The sequence below is a fragment of the Sparus aurata genome, chromosome 19 (genome assembly GCF_900880675.1).
Source record: "Sparus aurata chromosome 19, fSpaAur1.1, whole genome shotgun sequence".
Lineage (NCBI taxonomy): Eukaryota > Metazoa > Chordata > Actinopteri > Spariformes > Sparidae > Sparus > Sparus aurata.
The window spans coordinates 11,465,107-11,478,761 of NC_044205.1; positions in this window are offsets into that span (position 1 = coordinate 11,465,107).

Here is a 13,655-nt window from a genome sequence, read left to right on the forward strand (position 1 = left end):
CTGGGCTACAGTGGATCGGAGTGTTTTCTCTATTATTGGAATACGACTAAAGTTTTTCCCGTCATGTGCTTTCCCGCAGTTTGTGAGCCTGTGTGTGTGTGAGTATAGTATCAACCTGAGTACACACTGGCCGTTTTCCACAGATGTAGTGTGTGCCGCGGACAAACACTGTGTGCATCCGCAGTGTCAACACTCTGATATACTGATAGACCGAACAAACACGGGGTCAAAGAACAAGTCACAGAGCTCACATGCCAGAAAAAATACAAGTGCGAAAGTGTTTTGTCTTTCAGTTTCAACTCTTTTGTCTCTGCTCCCGTGGCATTAATCACACCTAAGAGTCTGCGCGAGCGTCTCATTGTCGTTCGCAGCTAATTAAATGGTTCAGGGATGTAAGCGAGAGTCTTCTCTGTCATGTTTCTGTCTTCCCGGATGGATTTGTTTTGACACTAATTTGTCGGCGCAACAGGTTTTTTCCTCTGCGTATCATCCTCTCTTAAGGACAGCTACATCCGCGTTCGCTGGTGTCTGTGCTCCACTGCGAGGACCGTGGACAGCTGTCTCGTCAGGAATAGAACTGATCCGGTGCCATGCCTGTGGCAAAACATCTGATGTGCAAAAACCCATCGCAGACATGTGAGACTTGGATGCTTAGCTTTTTGCAAACCACGCCGGGAAAAGACAACAGTTGTTATTTAATGTGTTGTTCAATCAGAGATATGTCAGTCGTCGCTTTATGGATGCCGTACTGTATGTAGGGCCGCGCGGGCTGAATAATCCCCTCCTTCGCTGTTTGTTTTCTCTCCGGCCGTTTGAGGAGGAAAATGAGGCCACGCTTGACAGATATTGATATCTTCATCTGACGCTTTTCTTCACCTTTAAAGAGAAGGACACGGAGGTGGGAGAATTAGCATCGCCATAGCATTGTTCACCTTCAAAGAGGCAGGCTAATTCCTGCTATCTTTGATGTTCCTGCAGGTACACCGTGTAGCGGGAGTGAAAGGGTGACTGTCTGAGGGGGAGAGTGATGCCTGGTGCTGCCTGCGAACTACAAATGAGGGCTGAGACGGTCACCGGTGCCATCATTAGCCAACATTCCTGTATCTTCCCTTCTTATTGGGAGAACAAAAGAGCATCTCTGGTGCTGTAAATACAGTTCGCTCCACTGCTGGCATCCCCTGCAGCTTTAATAAGGACGGGATAATCAGCCGTATTGTGGTCCAGCCCCACTAATGGGAATATCTCAGCTAAGACTCTGGCTTGGAATCAAACAAAAGGCGTTTATTGGATGGTTAAGAGACAAATATGGCTAAAAGTCCTTCGGCCTGGCAAGTGGACCGCTGGGCAACCTCCAGGGTTTGGACGGCACAGTGTGTTGGTTGGCAGCTCAGCAGCTCCGACCAGGGAAAGCAAATGAAAACCTCCCTCTTTGCTTTTCATCTACTGGAAGTAAAGCGCCCTTCAGCAAGCCATGTCAGAGCGAGCATGACCGCTGAAACAAATGTGGGACAGCGCTGAAAAGGAGAGTCTTGGGGAAGAAATGCAGGGATTATTGACAGTCGAGTGGCGGGTTTTTTTAAAAATATTTTGACTTATCTTTGAAGCATGTGATATAAAGGGATAATGAGAGAATACGCAGGACGCCTATGTTTCCTGAAACTTGCGTCCGACCAGCGGAGAATCCCTCCTCCCTCTCTCACTCGTGCTGATGAGCAAAATGCAGCGGGGTAACCTAGATTGTTGCTAGGAAGACCTTCATTAAGCGAGCTGTCTCTGTCGCAGTAGAAAATACCTTTTCTACCTTCACTTATCCCCAAGGACACAAACAGGTGTGTGAGTGAAATAATTATGCGTGGCATGTTTCGCTGTAAACTCTCCCGCACAGCTTTGCTTTGCTGCGACTTTGCTGATGGAGATATAAATACACGCGAGCCTACCATGATGACGGCTATCACTTCCTGTTTTGAAAGCAGAGTCAGAATGAAATGAGGTATGAAACCACTGTGTAAGCCTCTGCGCCGGCCACACAATCAACCACTTAGGGAATATTTCCCTCTGAATGGTTTAGTCATGTTGTACCACAACTGTCCTGACTGGAAGCCACATTCAGCAGCTCAAGACAGTTCTCTGAATGAATTTCAAGCAGTTTTAAACTAATATTAGACTTCCAATGTTTGTGTTTAATGTGCAAAACCAAATAGCTATCCATCTTACTGGAGTCAAAGTGATGCACTTTACTTTCTATGATTTGCTTTTCAGCCAGCCCTCGTACGCAAGAACGACAAAATCATAAAGTTATAGTAATTTTTCCCCCAAATGTTTGCTTTTACTCTCTAACAAGTGAAAATCAACCCACAAACTTTTTTTCTGAAGGAGTTATGTAAATGCCCACTGCAGTGGATGCCTTAAATGAATCATATAAAACGTGATTCATTAGTATAAATCCTTTTTTTTATCCTCAGAAAACCAGACAGGTAAAATCTTCAATACTTTTAAACAGCTCTCCATAATATTTGACTTATTCATCTTTTTTCTGCTACTGAAAATACATCAGTCCACTCCACGTTGTGCCCCAAAGTGTGTACTCGCTAGCCTATTCTGACTATATTTGGGTAAAAGCTGAGGAATATTCATTTTTGGTGTTTAACGAAACTAAAGTGTGTAAAAACTAACAAAATAAGGCCAAATTTACCCTGCGGCGCGCAACGTTCGCCGGAGTGGACTCATTTATTTTCAGTCGGTGAAATAAATGTTAGAAAAATCTGAATAAAAGTATTTCTGTCACCTTACTTAGTTGGAAAATATGTTTTATATTTCTGCTCTTCTGTGATTGAAGACGGGGCCACAATGATTGATGATTTATTATTTATTAACATCATAACGTGATTTTCCTTCACCATCACTGGAACGAGAGAGGAAGAGGAAGAGAATGACAAAACGAGCGCCACTTTAAAAAAATACTGCGGTCACCTGTTGGACCTATCCTTTATTCGACATACACAACAGATAGACGTTGAAACTGTTGTGAAATAATGTAAGAGGATTGAAAAGGTATTCCAGAGGCACCCAGGTGTCCCGCCTTTCCTCCGCCATTTTGAATTTCCAGATGCTTCCAAATAAGAATGTCTACTGTGGTGGGTCAAAGGTTACATCAGTCCTTTACCCTGGTGTAAATACCTGCAAAACAATGACATCTCCTTCAGCTGCATGCTAACTTGCTAAACTATTAAGATTAACATGGTAAACATTTTACTTTAATAGAAGGCACTGACATAGTGAGCATCTAGCTCAAAGCACATGGCATTTCATATGACAGTTATCACTATACGGAGTGTCAGACGCTGTATCTATGCATATGTACGTTTCACTTCACCATGTGACCAGAGATTCGAGCTGCTTTGAGGATCTCCAAGATGGGTTTGATCTGTGGAACGGAGAGAGATAATAGAGCGAATGGCACTGAAGAAATAATGAGAGTGCTGTCAGAGAGAATGTCCAAGAACATGTTAGTCCAGTCAAAGAACCCCCACAGAGACGCCATCTCACTCACTCGCTCACACGCACAACACACATACAATATGGTATGGGCAGCACCGCCGAGCCAACATGAGCAGTGCTATCCTGACGAAGGAGAAAAGATGTGCTCACATGTAAATGCTGCAATGTAAAAAAACAAAACAAAACTACACAGCCTGCAGCTGCAACAAAAAATTGATCCATTCATCCTCAGTAACCTTGAACATATCAGCGTTTAAGATAACAGCACATCCGTCCCCCCGCTGCTGATCTCAAAAACAGAGCAGCTCCTTGACGAGCGTCAAAGACAAGGGAAACGCGGATCACTTACGTTACCACTTGAAAGAATTTAAGACAGTTAGAAACACGAGGAGCATTTGCATAAGACCTTGGGAAGTGTTTTGGTACGAGACAGAAAGGTGCTCCTCGGCGCCGGCATCTAATCAGACGGCTTGATTAAACCCTGGCGCGGACCCCCTGTTGCACGAGGGCTTTGCAGCTCACGTGTGTGAGCGTACACTCATCTAAGAATCACTTATCATGGTAAATGAGTGTCAGTCAAGGTCCGGGATGCACTACATAGGTATCTGTCATGCCGCCTTTTCATTAATCCCCCCACCTCAAGTGTCCACGGAGCATTTCCTGTGTCATGGAGGACATCTGGGCCGGAGTTTTGAGGAGTTTTCTTAAGGTGTCAAAAAATGATGGTGTTTTTCTTGTTGTGTTTTTTTTTTTTTTCCTTTTTTTTGGGGGGGGGGGGGGGGATTTCCAAAGCTTTTTTCTTTTTTTATGGGAAAAATATCTCAAACGTTTAGACCCCGTTGCTGAAGAGGTGTCTATGACGATATGAGGGATTAGCTAATGTGTTTTTCCATCTCACTGTGTCACTAATGCTTCAGATCAGCCCACAGTGTATAGAATATCAGCTAATTAGCTTCCCTTTCTGGCCTCACTCACGCTCCCACTCCCCGTCAGTCCTCTTTCTGTTTTCTCCCACCACCACCACCTCCACCACATCACCGATCCTCCTCTCTCTCCACTCTCTCGCTGTCCCTCTCTGTTGGCTTTTTTTTTTTCGCTCACGTTTTCCATCTTTGGTAATTTGGCCCAAGTTCATCTTGTCACCTAACGGATTCCTCAGCGAAGTGAAAAATGACATTTTGGGTCGGGGACTTCAAGGATGGTCAAGTTAATGAATGGCCACCAGATGGTCCTTATTAGGCTAATGTGTTCCCCCTCTCTGCAGCCCCGGCTCTCGCCTGGGGACTTAACTCGCTGGCAGCTACTGTAGTGTGCATCCGTGTGTGTGTGTGTGTGTGTGTGTGTGTGTGTGTGTGTATATTTTGTGCGTCTGCGCCCATGAGAAGTGTAGAAAAAAGAGGGGTTTAACATCCTAAGTGTGTGTGTGTGTGTGTGTGTGTGTGTGTGTGTGTGTGTGTGTGTGTGTGTGTGTGTGGCTGTTGTTGTTGAGTTAAATCAGGTTAGCCTGAGAGGATGGAAGGACGCGGCATCTCCACTTTAACTCAGCTGCTCTGCGTTTTGATGGGGTCAACCGTCCACTGCTGTCCCGGTCACTCCAGCACCCAGCTGACCCCTCGGCCCTCCCCCCGTCTGACAGCCTGACACCAGCCGCCGCTGCACTCCAGCCTGAAGTTTACACGCAAAGAACTGGATTCAGGGAATAGGCGGCAAGGCTCTTGGCCTGCCAATCTGACAGCGTGTTAATTGCCTCATTTATAATCCCTGCTCATCAAAATGAATAATTGTTGTAATGCATACATCTACCACAAAGACCTTTGTTAAACTCCAGAATTATGCTAAACATGGTAATTAATTAAGTTTAATTTATTAGGTCCTCATCAGTGTACGCTGCCGCTGGGCCTTTGTGTTTCCGTAGGTGAATGTTGTCACTACGAGGGGACGGGAGCAGAGCTGTCAGAAACGGTTTCAAATGAGGGCCGCCGCTAGCTGCTCAACAAGTTACCGGAGGCCTCAACATCCTCTCTCACCAGCAGATGGGATTCTTCATTATGTGACAAATCTATTTGGACAAATTACATCTGTGTTGTGAGCAGAATTGAATTTGTAGAACCAAGAATACAGGGTAATGTGGTGGAAATGTTGGAAATATGTTTATTTAACATGTAGCATGTTCTCTCCCCATCTTAAAACAGTATATCATGACTCACATGACTATATTGTTGCAACTTAACCTTTGCTATGGCAAAACTTGACTTGTGTTAGAATCTGCTTCTAGTTTTTTCAAGTATTCGGTGTTCCTCAGTAGCTCCTCAGGCAACCCAGTTACCAGGAATGTTGCCAATGTACGTTTCTGCAAACCACGGATATGTTGAGTCTTTAACTTTCTTTAGGTTTAGTTTTCAATTCCATGTTGTGACAACACAGTGCTTATACCCTGGTTAGATTTAGTCTTAATCCTGGCGACTGGGCTGCCTCAGACTCTTTCAGCCTCAGTTTTGACGTCATCCTCCTCTTGGTACTGGCTGCATGGTAAATCTGGGAATCAATCACAGACCATCTGGGTGTATATCACGTCTGGGCCCTGTTGGCCATTTTCTGCCGCTTGCTTACGTCTAGAGTATTTGTGTGGTGAGCTATTTGTGTCACGACTTGGTGTAGAATAATGGCCTCATCACATCAGAATTAGAAATAGTGAAATTATAGTGGATCCACTTGAGAAGGCAAAATTAATTTTCCAAGCAGTGGAGTTCAACTCAGAACTGTGACACGTCGTTGACCAAAAGCGAGCAGACATGGCTGTACTTTCGAGGGGGGTGGAGAGCCAGAGAGTCCCAAACAGATTAAGCTATAACTAGCTAATTAGCTGTGTTGAAACATTCTGTTTTATTTAATCTCCTCCTTACACCACAAAACAGAAAATATTATGTAACATGATTTTAAGAATACATCTTTTTAATAAAAACTGAATGCATCATCCTGTTAGTCGCACAGCTAAGCTACAGACAGAACTAGCTTAGCTGACTAACTCGAGCTAAACTGGGCTGTTTCATTTTCATTTTTATCATCAGGAAGCTAGCTTTAGCATTATACCGTTTTCTTTTTAGACAGTGTTTAGTATTGTGAGTTGTATTTCTACTGTAGCCAGGGCTGCTCTGAAAAGTTCAAGTCTAGACGTTCAACTCAATTAACCTGTTAAGAACTAGCCTCTATTTTGTGTCTCTGCTCTATAATTAACAGAGTTCATTTCTGCAACTGCGAGGTCTATTTGAATAATCAAGGTATCAAAATGAAGGGAACACTTGAAATCTTTGTTCCAGTGTGTAAGTATAACTATATGTCACTGGGTCCGAGTAAATTGAGTTGGCACACGGCATCATTTATTTTATTTTTTAAATTACAATTTTAGAATGAATATCCCTGAGGAAGGATGCAGCTGCAGCTCTAAATCTCTAGCAAACCCTAGCAAAACACCTGAACATCACCTCTGCCAACTTCAATGCTAATAAAGTGAATCGGAACAAAATTAAATAGATTTTAGTACAGAGCACTTGGGCAGACTCTCCAAATGTGCCATTTTTGGAACATTTTGACTCCACCTGTGCCATTTGAAATGTATCAGGTACCAAACTCTATATCTAATTTATATGTTATCATAGGTGCCCATAGAAAAGCCCAACTGGACTCTGCTGAGGCTTAAAAGGTTGAGGAATCAGAAAATGTATGTACTGGCTCATTAATGTTCTCCATCTGGTTTTATGATACTACTCGAAGGCAGCTTTTAAAAGAATGTGTTTCAACACTGAACACAGTTTACTTGAGGCTATACTGTTCATGGTGAGAATTAGATTACAGGCATCTGATCTGAGCTCCGAATCCTGAAAGTTACAGTTATGTCACACAAATGTTGAAATTCAGACTAAACCTGGCTGACACAACTAGAACCTTTTCACAGAGGACATTTTTGGCACGTCACTGCAGGAAGAACATGTAAATATACTGGCTGAACTCCATGTAGCTGCTTCAGTTTCAGAGCCTGGACACCGTTCGTCTCATCACACTGTCATGACTTACTGTGCTCCTGTTATGATAAGACAAGTTGTTTGCTGTAACAAAGGCCTGTTTTTTTTCTGTAAGTTCCACTGACCTTACAGTCTCTTTTGGTCAAATTGTACGCTTCAGTTATACTTGCATGCACCAATAACTAATAACCAGAAGGCAGGTTGTCGGTTTAAAAAAAGGAATTCTGTTCAGCAGCTTCAGTTGCATTAAACGCACAGCGTAGCTAACAGATCCATGAGAACTGAGCCAGCACATAAATGAAATGCAACTGAATGAGCAATTGGTGCGTGAGCATAGTTGCCACAGCAGACTAAGTAGAGCAACAACATCATTATCCATCACGCTGAAGGTATAAAACTGTAATAAGGGAGTAGGGTGACCTCAGGCGGGGCTGAAACTCCTCATAGTGGTGGTGTGGTGCCATCAGCGGAGGTTGGGACATAACTGCTGACGCCACCACATTCCCAGGAATGACAAATGGGAGCTGAATACATCTGGAGGTGCTTCAGGGGACACTGGGGAATGGGCACACTGCGAATGGCACGATTGCCAGTTGAGGTTAGGAGGGAAAGAGTGAGTCGAGCTCGCTCCCTGCTTTGCCTCCAAGACCCCAAAATAGAAGCCCTGCCTCCCACATCTCCATCATCCCTCTGCCACACAGGAGGAAATAGGGGTCTGCATGCATAATATAGAGAGCTTTATGTGTGTATATTATTAACTAAACTACCTCAAGCTACAAATATGCTCTGAGCTACAGTATGGAGACTGAAGTATAATCAAATATAGCTGCAGATGTGTGTCGAATAAGACGCATTCACACGCGATTTTACACAGCTCATAGTTCATTTAAGGTTTGGTTAACCCTGAGTTAAAGACAATCAGCTCATTATGTTTATTGTTTTCATGTTTGAATGCTTTTATATACTTTTCAGGTTTGTTGTAATTGAAAAATCAATGTAGATGGTCCAACCGTCTTAGTAATTTAGTTTATTATAGCGCAAAAATGAAGCTAAACATGAATCATAATGGAGAGGAAAATTACACCAGTTGAAGTGATCCTGCTTAAATAACAAACCAGGGAAGAGAAGTATCAGTGGTTGCTGTCCCTCCCCCTGCAAAGGTACTTCCTTACCCCGAGGATGACTATGGCACAGACCACCCAACTCTTCCTCCCCTTGCTCTAAACCTAACCCATCCTTCCAATGAGGCAACAAGTACTAGCCAATCAGAGGCAGAGTAGGGCTGGCCATTACAAAAAACACATGCATGATGTATTTAATTATTCATTGATAAATTAAACACGCTCATTTCTTTACATAGACAGGAAAACTGAAAAAGAAATAACACATTTGTTTCTCTTTTTACATTGTGCGGTCCATGACAATGAAAATAAATAGTTTGGCTAAGAGGCTCAAAACGGTAACCCTTTTTGGTGATGGTCCTTGAAATAAGCATTGCAAATATAAAAATAACCGAGAACCACATCAATATGAACCCAAAACGAAGAGATTTCTCCGTGATCCGAATGCAATTAAAGGATCAGGAGGAAGCCGAAATAAGAACTTCCTAGTGCCATCTTGTAAAAAGCCTGAATTCATGCTGCGTCAGGTCTGTCAGCCAGATGACTAGCAAACAAAGTTTAAAATGCTTGTTCCCTGAATAGAGTTTGGATCGATAAGAGCTATCGTACAGCACTGGGTGTCCACAAACTGCCATGATTAGTAATTATATTCCTGTCCTCCATTCACGTCTTACTGCTTCTTAACATTGTCTTTGTATGTTATCCAGTTGTGCCGATAATTCACGTTGCGTTTGTTCGGAGCAAGGCACAAGAGTTTTGTGATTGCAAAGACTTCTGCGGTAGCCCTCTTTTTCGCTGCCACGAATTGTGGTGCAATTGCAGTGCAGACACAAATACGTGGTCGGACCGCAGGGAGTGCGAGCTGGCGGAGTGGATGAGGTCAGCAAAGCAGCAGCGGGTAAGATTGCCTTCTTTTACCAATTGACCAAACCCAGCATCAGATTTGAAACTGGCAACCAAGCCTCTGAAGGCCTGGATCAGCTGAGTATCAAGTCTCTGGGGTTGATCTGATTTATGTCCTATGAATGCTGAATAATTTGAATATGCATAGCACCTAGAAACTAAATGTAATCAAATAAATGTAGTGAAGAGGGAGTATAAAGTGGCAGAAAATGGAAACACTCAGTACTTGAGTAAATTGTGCTTAGGTTTATTCCATCACTGGTCGTCATTTTTTAATGCAAAATGAATACTGGTCCTAACTATCTTTTTTTCATGCTCCTTGATTTCTCTTTGATTGGCTGACCCGTATGTCACCTAGTGCACAAAAACAGACTTTATATTCCTATGTGTTGTACAAAGAGTCCAGGTAGATAATGGATGTGAAGCTTCCCAGTCGTACCTAAAATAAACTCACCTAGCATTTGAGCGCGATTGGCGGATTGTCAAGCTCAGACACAAGCGTACGTCCCCGCATTGGAAATGTCTTGTAGACGGATGAGATTGCTGTTTGGTAGCGGTTGTTCCAGAGTGAAGATCTTGTAACACCACGTTTATGATGCTGGAAAATTCTCCCCGCCCCGTTGGTGTTGATCAGTATGAGCTCCGGGACCCCGTAAGAAGCCACTGGAGAGGCAGGAATTCCGGCATCTCCTGGCTAGTAGAATCAGCTGTGATGAAGGGTCTTGAGGACAAAGTCAAAATAAAGGGTTTAGAAAATCCACTGGAGTAAAAAATAAAGTGCAGCCGAAGATGTTAATATATCTCATTTAAGCTTAATGTTCCCAACATTTATCTTTAAACTTCCCCTCGGGCTGCCTGAAAGTTAGATAACACATTTCCACATTGTTAAACAACATCGCATTATACTCTGTATCTGTGTGTCCCAGAGGTGGCCTCAAGCAATATCAAATTAATATTGAGGAAAATATTCAGATGGCGCATGCAGTGTTTTTAAAGCTACATCATCACATGAAATGGGAATTTATTGGTGTCTTATAAATGTTCTTTTTTAATAATGCAGCATGACGGATGTTGTACTTCAGGTATCTGTGGTACGCTGACTACAGTTTCTCAGTATTTTAATTTCTATGACATGCATACAACATAAGTTTGTAATGGCGGGCGAGCTTCAATTGCACAACAAAAGCTGCTGAGGTCAAACGAGGACCTAGTTAACAGAACATTTAAATGCGGCCATTAACAAAAACATGGACCAACGCGATTCACCTGAAAATCTCTCTGACTTTCTCTCTCAGTGTATCACACAGCAGCCTGGTCAGTGGCCCTTATATGCTTCTAAGTCCGACGCTGTAGTTTCCCCTCGAGCATCACTTCTTGAAGCACCCTTCTAGTGCACTAGTATGAGAGCAGGAAAAGTTGGGAGGTGGTAATACAATAGATTTTCCCCTCTGGAGACAGGATCTCACATCCAGTGTGTGACCAGAGGCAAGACTGAGTTGAACTTAAGTAACTTAAGTGAGTTAACTTACATAAATGCCATAAAGTTATGTAAGTGACTAAACTGAAGGTGGTCATAGTTTTGGTGCCTAAACCGAACAGGGACCATTTCATAACATTTGATAAATACATAAATACAAAAATGATAAAATGATAAGATAAAGGCATTCTTGAACTGCCGTATAGTAAAATCAATTGCCTTAAATATCAATTTATATCACTGGTTGCAGGAAACTCCTGACTTTTATTGTCCATTATTGTTTGGCACCGATGTTGGTCCGATGAACAATCGCTGCTATATACTCTACATATCTTAAACTATTCTTGTGCTGCCGCAGATGTTACCTGTTTAAACTGCTCTGCTTGGGCTGTTCCACTTTTTGCACTAGTTGCCTCGTTACGCAGCATGTGGGAGTACAACCTGCAGCCTGTCCTCATCTGAAAAACGACCATATGGGTCGCAAATGCAACCAGCTTATCATGACCCATATTATGTTTGTTGACACGCGGCAGCCTCTAGTGGCTGTAGTCAACAACAACAGCTGCAAAGAGGAAGTGAGGAGAAGAGCGAGAACCCCATGTGGGGCGGAGGCTGGGGATGGATGGTCGGTTAAACAAACAGAGGACTTTCATTCGCGAGGCCGCTGTTGGTGTCCAGTGTGAAACCAGAAGTCATTGGTGAGTTCTTTAAATTTACTAACGTAGTCAAGTAACGCAGGCACTTTGTTAACATAGGTATGTTTGTAACTGAAGTTACAATAATGACGTGGTGGTTTTAACCCAAACCCCAAAGTTTTCCCAAACCTAACCAAGTAGTTTTCAAAGACGGTCTGGTACGTGTCGCTGTTAGAGTACATGCGGCCATCTTGTTCTGGGAACTGTGATGTACAGTATGCCGTATACGCGGGAGACACTGACAATCAATCATTTAGCCATTTAGGTGTGAAGATGTGTTTTACAAATGGCACACAATGCGTGACCGTGATGGCTCTTACCTTGCGAATGTGTGCACACCATTTGAATTTGACCGCGACACTGACAGTGCTAACTACTGCTGTGCGTAGAGAGGCATCATCATTATCAGCATCATTATGCACAAGCATGTACACTACTAATGATGTACATTTGAGCAGATTTATTGTTTCTCGTTTGTGTGATGGAAGTTGTTTAGAGATAATTAATTGTAATGTAACCATGGTGACATTTGGTGTGACTGCATCTTCCACAGAGATTTGTTTCAGCTACAGCATGACTAGGTCACAGGTGTGACACACACACACACACACACACACACTGTTTTCTCTTCTCGTCTCTGCTTTTTGTCTCAATTCATGCACCGAGAAAAAAAAATAGTGTGGAGCACACAGGGTGTCATCACACCCAAGTATTTATTTACAGACTGAACACAGACACACACTGAAATATATCTGCTGCGAGCACCAGCTATACATGTGACTGCCGTTTTGGTTTTAAGCAGGCTCGCCCTCCGCTGCTGGTACCTGCTGACCTTGGGGGAAAGGACGACGCCATGAAGCATTCCGTCAGTACGTAGCCTCTCCAGGAGATGCGACGGAACGTGTGCGAGTATAATGCGGCTAAATAAAACATCAGAGTCAGCCTTTCAGGAGATTTAAGGGAAACGTTTTCAACTGTTTTATGATGCTGGTTATTATTGAAGGCAGTGTTTGTGCCACCATCTGTTACGTGTATGTGTGTGTGTGTGTGTGTGTGTGTGTGTCTCGGGGCACACATTCTGTACAGCTGGCGCGTGTTTGTTGTATGTGTTAGTCAGAAAAAAAATAGTCTACGACAGAGAACTGCAGCTCTGAAAAAGTGCACCAGAGAGTGTGGCTTTATTCCACGCGGGTGCCGGTTTAATAAATGCAATCACCCCACACACACACACACACACACACACTCGGCTTCTGAGAAATGCCAGGCCATGACAACATGCACACATTGATACAGAGAATACCTCCCCTTGAATCAGCGCTGAATACATAACTATGTATGAGACTAACGTAGCCGCAACCTGTATAGAAAGATGCCCGTACCAGCCGATACAGGAGTGTGTGTCTCCGACTGGGCAATCGGGTGTGTGTGTGTGTTTTATGGTGATGAGCCGTCTGAGTGTGTTCTGCAGACAGCACCTCAGTGTTTATGCAGTGCTGATAGTCTCCAGGAAAATAGGGGGGGAAAGAGTGCTGCTTGATATTTACACACAGCAGCCATGCCGTCTGGCAATGATGATGGCTCCCTCATGGCCCCAAAAGACAGCAATAAACCCACAGAAAGCACGAGCGAGGAATAGACTGGCATATAGTGCTGTCGAAGAAGTCAAAACATGGCAGGTTGCGTGAGATACGGGGATTTGGAAAAAGCGGGATGGGAGGAGAAGTAGACAAATGACTGCAGTGCTGAAATGAAACAAGGGAGAAGAGTGGACCTGAGGAGGTCATATTGTTCGAAGTACAGTTTGAACATATGTGTACTGTACACACCAGGTACCATGCTGTGCGTACCATTAGATCAACTTCACTACCTGCCAGGAGTCCTTAAGATTTTAGAACAAAGAAAATCACCTCTCAAACACTCAATCACCAGCAGCTTTTTAACA